This window comes from Acomys russatus, chromosome 4, assembly GCF_903995435.1.
Source record: "Acomys russatus chromosome 4, mAcoRus1.1, whole genome shotgun sequence".
Taxonomy (NCBI): Eukaryota; Metazoa; Chordata; class Mammalia; order Rodentia; family Muridae; genus Acomys; species Acomys russatus.
Window position 1 is genome coordinate 23,742,736 of NC_067140.1, and position 8,142 is coordinate 23,750,877.

Consider the following 8,142-nt stretch of genomic DNA (forward strand, 5'->3'; position numbering starts at 1 on the left):
ATTGATGCTTCTCAGTGTGTCACATGCTCTGGTCCATCCATAGAGGTCCAAAATGCCAATTTTTTGGAAAGTTTTGCCAAGTACTTATTATCACAGCCTCTGGGAGTGGGAGTGAATTTGACAACCTTACCAGCACTCTACTAGGCAGAGAAATGGTTTCTCTCTCTTCTTCTTCTTCTTTTCTTTCTTTCTTTCTTTTTGATTTTCCAAGACAGGAGTTCTCTGTGTAGTTCTGGCTCTCCTGGACTATCTTTGTGGACCAGGCTGGCCTTGAACTCACAGAGATCTGCCTGCCTCTGCCTCTGCCTCCCCAGTGCTGGGATTACAGGCATGTGCCACCACAGCCGACTGAAATGGTTCATTTCTTCTAATTAAATAGGAGTTGTTGAGATGAAGTTAGTACATGGGGCCATAAACCCATTGGAGGGTTTTATTTCTGTTTGCGTTACTGGAATTGAACTTGTTGACTCATGTGTGTTAGGTGAGTGCCTCAATTTTTGTTTTACTTAACATTTTAAGCAAACACTTCAGATACTCTCATGAGTAAATTATCAAATACATGAGAAATTATCCCTAATTTTTGTTTGTCTGCTTGTTTGGTTTGGTTTGGTTTGGTTTTTCTCTATGTAGCTTTGGCTGTCCTGGACATGCTTTGTAGACCAGGCTGGCCTCAAATCTACAGAGATCCACCTGCCTCTGCCTCCCAGAGTGGTGAGATTACAGGCCTGGGCCATCGTGCCGAGCTTCAGTTATTGTCTGCTTAAAACAACAAACATTTTATTACATTATTTCTGTGAGCCAGGAATTTGCAAGCAGCCTAGCTGGATAGCTCAGGTTACGGGTCTTGTGAAATTTTAGACAAGACGTCTGCCAAGCCGGGACTGGGTGTGCGGATTCATCTCAGGCATGCGCAGAAGTAGGAGGGAGGATACACTTCTCAGTTGGACTGTTCACGGTTGCACCTGGCCTCCTCTGATGTGAACCGTCCGAAACAGTGGCCGAGAAGGAGGTCACGTGTCTCTGTGTGACGAAGGCCTCACATCTTCTTTATTCCGTTCCAACAAAGGCAATCTCGCGGTTCAGCACAGGCAAAGATGACTGAGGTTTGGCTCCACTTCTTGAAGAAGGGGGTGAGGAGCCCCCTGGATATGCTTTTAAGTCACTACGCCGTTGTTAGTGTGCATGTAGCCGAGCTCAGCTGATTCTTTTTAACTATTTCTTTTATGTATATACATACACATATATTTCTAAATACATAAATACACCCTCCTCGGTCTGTACAATTAGTATATCTATGTTTTCAGGGCTGTCCATTTGGTAGTGGATAGCCAATGGGTCTGCACTTCCCTGCATAGGCCATGTCTTCCATTCTCACTCCGCAGCGGCCTGTAGTTCCTTGGGTGTGGCGTGAGGCCATTCCTGTTCGCTCTGTCACATCTGCTATCGTCCTTGCTCTGCCCATGTTTAGGCAGTCACCCTGGTGAGACTTTATGGTTGCCGCTTTTGCGATACTGGGAGGCACTGTCTCACAGTAAACTCCCCGACAGGCTTGCCGTTTCCCCCTTAAGAAATGCTCCCAAGCCTGAGGTGTGTAGTCGTTTTTTGTAGAGGTATCTGTGGGGACTGGGCACCCTGCTTCTTAAACTGCATGAGGTCACTCTCTGCCATGCAGAGTGGGTGTCACGCAATATAAAGCAAAAGTAAAAGGTTTCTGAGTGTACGGAGTGACCAAAATAAATAAATAAATAAATAAATAAATAAATAAATAAATAAATAAGGCAAAAGAGCAAGTGAATTTGAGACATTTCCTACAGTTCACCCAGCTAGCCTTGGTTCTGAACACACACTATGCATCTTGCAGACCCTCACACCATACACTGCACAGACAAAAGCTGCCTCTAACAGTGTACTCCAATTTGCAACTGTTGTGTTATGAACTGTAATGTTTTCACTATCTGTTTATAGGAATGTAATGTTTGGTTAAGGAAAACAGAAACAATATTCTTCTGTGAACATTCCTCAGAATGTATCAGATTAGTATAGTTGGGGGTTGTGCTATGTTAGAGTGCTTGGTTTGTTTGTTTGTCTGTTTGTTTTTAGGTGTTTTTTGTTTTATTTTTTATTAATTTTTAAAAATTTATTCACTTTACATCCCAATTGCAGCCCCTTCCCTTGTTTCCTCCCTGTCCCATTCTCCCTCCCTCCCTCCCTCCCTCCTTCCCTCCCTCTCCCCCATACCCCTAGTCTTCAGAAAGGGTGAGCCTCCTCCCCTACCATCTGACCCCAGCCTATCAAGTCTCATCAGGACTGCCTGCATTCTCATCCTCTGTGGGCTGGCATGGCCACCCTGCCAGGGGGAAGAGATCCATGAGTGGACAACAGAGTCCATGTCAGAGACAGTCCCTGCTCCCCATATCAGGGACCCACATGGAGACTGTGCTGTCTATCGACTACACCTGATCAGGGAGTCCGTGCATGGTCCTCAGTTGGTGCATCAGTTTCTGCAGCTGCCCCTCCCCCAAGGCCCAGATTTGTTGGCTCCCTTGGTTTCCTTGTGGAGTTTCTATGCAGCCCAGGTCCTTCAATCCCCCCAACTCTCCCATAAGACTCCCTGAGCTCCACCCCTAAGTTTGGCTGTGAGTCTCAACATCTGCCTTGATCCCCTGCTGGGTGGAGTCTGTCAGAGGACCTCTATGGTAGGCTCCTGTCCTGTTCCCTCTCTTCAACCACTTCTGGTGTCTGTTCTATTTGCTCTTCTGTATGAGAATTAAGCATCCTCCCTGGGGTCCTCTTTGTTATTTAGTTTCCTTAGGTCTGTGAAGTGTAGTATGGTTATCCTGTGTTATCTAGCTAATATCCGCTTATAATTGAGTATATACCATGCGTGTCTTTCTGGGTCTGGGTTACCTCACTCAGGATGATCTTTTCTAGTTCTATCCATCTTCCTGCAAATTTCATAATTTCCTTGTTTTTAATATCTGAGTAGTATTCCATTGTGTAAATGTACTACAGTTTCTTTATCCATTCTTCAGTTGAAGGTGACCTAGCTTGTTTGCAGATTCTGGCTATTATGAAGAAAGCTGCTATGTACACAGTTGCGCAAATGTCCTTGTTGTATGGTGGAGCATCTTTCAGGTATATGCCCAGAAGTGGTATAGCTTGAAGTCTTGAAGTCTTGATGTTAGCATTATCCCCATTTTTTTGAGAAAGTGCCAGATTCCCGAACAGAACACCAACAGCCCAGGCTCTAAGATCAACAATTAATAAATGGGATCTCATGAAACGAAAAAGCTTCTGTAAGGCAAAGGACACTATCAGCAGAACAAAATGACAGCCTACAGTCTGGGAAACAATCTTCACCAACCCTACCTCTGACAGAGGGCTAATATCCAAAATATATAAGGACTCAAGCAATTAAACATCAACAAACCAAATACTCCAATTAGAAAATAGGGTACAGATCTAAACAGAGAATTCTCCATAGAGGAATATCAAATGGCTGAGAAACACTTAAAGAAATGCTCAATGTCAGAGAAATGCAAAGCAAAACAACTCTGAGATTCTATCTTACACCCATCAAAATGACTAAGATAAAAAACTCAAGTGACAGCAGATGCCGGTGAGGATGTGGAGAAAGGGGAAAACTTTTCCATTGCTGGTAGGAGTGCAAACTTGTACAACCACTTTAGAGGGCTTGATTTTATAAACTGATGCTTATGTTGCTGACTTGAGTCTCTCTCTCTCACTCACACAGACACACAGACACATACATACACACAGAAACATACACACACATACACAAACATACACACACACAGGCATCCACCCTAGATAAATCATTTTCAAGTTGGGATTAGGAGAGAATTTACTACAACTCCTGAAATGGCCTGAACATACTTTTGCCTCTTTGTACTCTGTATTTATGCGAAGTGGTGTTCTTGGCTTTGACATTATAAAATCAAAATATCAATCAAGTCTGGAAACACTTAAAGATGCTCTGCATCCTGTAGGATCTTCAGCCAAGATTTAATTTCTTATGCAGAAATAAGCACAGAGATGTTGTTTGCATGCAAATTTGTTTTCATCATTAACAAATGCTAAAATTTCATGTATACCAAAGAAATGTTTGTTTTTGAGACAGGCTCTCACAGGATCCAGGTTGAGTTTGCCAAGGATGACCTCGGGCATTTTATTCTTTTGCTTCCACATTCCAAGTGCTGGGATTACAGGTGTGAGCGAACTCACCCAGGTTATGTGCTGGGAGTTGAATCCAGGTCTTCAAGTAGGTCATGCAGGCACTCTACCACCTGAACCACACTCCTGAGCCCGAATTGTAAAAGTAACACTTATTCTCCTGCCTCAGTTCTTGTTTTGGAAGCTTACTGACTTCTTCTGATAATATAGGCTTAGTCCTGGAAGCTTCTAGCCTCTGTACAATCTAACCTCAGCCTAGAATGTTTTTGGCCTGAACACTGGGCTGGTTCAACTCAGCTGCTCTGACTCAAACTCTTCTCCCAGCTGATTTATTTAATCTGGCTTCTCTCTTGGCCTGAGACTGCTCTGTTTGGCCTCAAACTAAAATTCAACAATTTGCTCTAATCTTCTGGCTTCTCGTTTTCTGGCTTGTTCGGTCTTTACCTGAGTTCTCTCTCTCTGCAACCTGTCTCTCTCTTATTGTCCTGGCAAAAAGTGCCTCCTCTCTCTGAAAAAAATTGACTCTTAAGTCAATTTCCTCTTTCTTCTCTTGAGAGTTGGGCGTATCCTATTTAGTCAAATCTTTTCTGATTCATCACCTTTTCTGCTACTCAATTAGACATCACTTTCCAACCTGGGTGCTTCCTTCTACAAACTAACTTTACCTTCGTTTAGGACTAAAGGCGTGTACCACCACGCCTGGACCTAAACCTTTCTTTACCTGATACTTGCTCTATACCAGGTTGGCCTTGAACTCAGATCTCTGTCTCCTGGATTAAAGGTGTGTTTGTATTCCAGCCAGGTCACACAGACCTAGAAGATCTTGCCAGGACAGCCATGTTCTGAATTAACATTCCTCTACACCTAAGGAATTATTCCAAGAAAAATCTACGATTTATTATCGGTACCTCAAGGTCATGTAAAAACTTCTCAGATGAGAAGAGGTGACAGAGCCAGGGGCTATGTACCTGTACCTGATCAGTTTGAGCTATGGTAGTCAGACAGGTGACAGTTGGTGTGAACCTGAAGTGGTGGCGGTGGAGATGGAGACCCAAGGACAGCTGGGAGATGCTTTCCATGGGAACCTATGTGGTGCTTGCCTTTGGAGTGCACAGGAGTAGAAGGGAACAGAAGTAAGAGGTGACTTTCAGGTATCTGATGTCGGTGACTGTGGAGACAGCTAACCGAAAAGGCAAGAACTCGATGGACTAAGCTTGGGGTCCTCATGGAGATGCTACAGCGCCCTTGGGAACCCAAACGATGAAGCTAAGAGGCAGTGTGTGAGTTAAATACTCAAGTCCAGAAACCGGAGAAGGCGAGAGCTGAAAATACAAATGAGGGTTCACAGCATATAGTGGTTTGGAAGGTGGGGGTGAGAGTTCCTAGCAAGAGGAAGCAGAAGAGAGATCCATATCCAAGCCTCAGGGCCTGTGACTTCAACAGACCAAGGAGATGGACAGCAGGGACAAGGAGTAAGGGAACCCTGGGAGCCTGGTGCTGCTGCACTCCTCCCCCTCCCTCCTTCTCCTTCCCCCTTTCCCGCCCCAACCCTCCCCTTTGACATCTGGTCATTATCTTCACCGTGAATTTAAGTCAATTTTGAATAAAATGTACTTAGTAGGGGAGGGGTGAGAGGACAAGCCATGGGAGTTGCTTCTTTCCTTCCACCATGTGGGGCCCAAGGACCAAAATCACATCCTCAGGTTGGTGGCAAAGAGCCTTCACCTGCTGAGCCACCTCACTCCCTCTGTTTTCCCCTTCAGCTGCAGCCTAAGTGTTGACATTCCCCTGGAATGCTCTGTTTAGGTCTCTGCCCTTCCTGCCATCTAAGTCAGAGTTTCTTTTCTCCTCTTTCTGGGCAGCTGGCAGGCTGTGTGCCCAGCTCAGGCAGGTCTGAGCCCAGGCCACCCCGAAGGTCCTCCCTAAACATTTCTTTAGTGGATCCCACGAGACCAACTTCTTTCAATGGAGCACCTCCTCCATCAGAGTTCTCAAGCAAGGGAACAAAACTTTAGAGGATTAACCTGAGGTTCTGAATGCTGACGAAGTCAGTCTAGATGGGTTTTTCCAGAAGACAACCAGTCACTAGCATCTCAGCAGTTGCGGTGCAGCCTGGAGATCAATTATTCTAACAACAGTCATGCAGGCTGGAAGAAATGCTCCCATCAGGGCCTGTTTGTTAATTCATTTCATAATAAGTAACCTTCTGGCTGAGGAAGAGGTGAGTGAGACAATCCCTGGTTCTGTAGGTGCAATTAATTGTTCATACATTAATCGGTCTGCTTTCTACTCAGGTGGGTTTTTTTGTTTGTTTGTTTTAAATCCTAAAAGCCGTAGTAGGAGTTTAACAACCATTTATTATTCCCAACATTTTCAGAAAAACAAGTAGAAATGAGCCCCAAACAAGCCCACAGCAGGGTATTCCTGAACCTAAAACACCTTCATCGTGAGAGCTAGATCTAGACGTGAACTACCACCACCACCATCACCACCGCCACTACCACCATCACCACCATCATCACCACCACCACTACCACCATCACCACCATCATCACCACGACCACCACCAGCACCATCACCACCACCACCATCACCACCACCACCACCACCACCACCATCACCACCACCACCATCACCACCATCACCACCACCACCATCACCACCACCACCACCACCACCACCACCACTACCACCACCATCACCACCATCACCATCACCACCATCACCACCATCACCACCACTACCATCACCACCACCACCACCACCACCACCACCATCACCACCACCATCACCACCACCACCACCACCATCACCACCACCATCATCACCACGACCACCACCAGCACCATCACCACCACCACCACCACCACCCACAAAGCAGCTTCTCAGGGCCACCTCCAAACCACCCACCAGCCCAAGCTCGAATTCACTATCTTCCCTGGCAGAAACCTACCCTCCTGCTGAGCCACCATCTTCCCAGCCTCTGTTGCTTGTGTGTCCCCACTTCCCTTTTCCCCCTTTGAGACACAGTATCTCTACATAGCTCTGGCTGGACTAGAGCTCACTACTTAGACCATGCTGGCCTTGAACTCACACAGATCTGCCTGACTCTGCCTCCTGCACTCCGGGATTAAAGCCTGCACCACCACACCCTGTCTCCTTGTCCCCTCTTTGCCTCCAGTGCTTCAGTCCCATAGGCCACCTCACTTGTCATTCCTAGGGCCTCCTAACTAGAATACTGGTCTCCTCACTCCCCTCCGTTAGTCCTCCTTGGGTGCAGCAAATGGCTAGAAACTCCCATCACTTCCCTTAAACCAACCAACAAAAAAACCCAGATGAACTTTTCCCAGATGAACTTTTATAATAACTAGTAGTCGCTGACCACTTGCTAACTGTGTCTAATGCTTCAAAACATCATAGGGCGAAATGCTTGCATGTGGCCTGTGATGACCAATCTTGGTTGTCAACTCGAGTGGGTCTGGAATGCACTAAAATACAAGGTGCCACACACTCCTGTGGGGCACTTCCTTCACCAGATTATTTGAAATGGGAAGAGCCTCCCTGACCACCTTGGGGAAAGTCTCTTCTATTTTCACAGGGTGTTTGCTTTCGTCACCTATCATTATTCTGTCCCTTTGTTTTCATGCTAGTTCCTTCAGTGGAAGGTAGGTTGCTCTGTAGCAAGGATCACGTTAGTGTGTGCCCCATTGAGCTCCAGGTGTTCTCAGTGATCCGGGCACTTAGGAGTGATTCAACGGAGCGAAGCAAGGACGGGATAAAACAGTATCTCAAACACCGCCGCCGCCGCCGGAGGCAGTGGTTGATGCCTGTACCGAGGGGCTCTTTTCGCTAGCTTCTCCTTCCTCACGGTCAGCACCCAGGGCCCACGATGTTAACCTCAAGGGTCAGTATCCTCTCCAGTTATCCTCAGGCTAGGTCTCCAGTGAG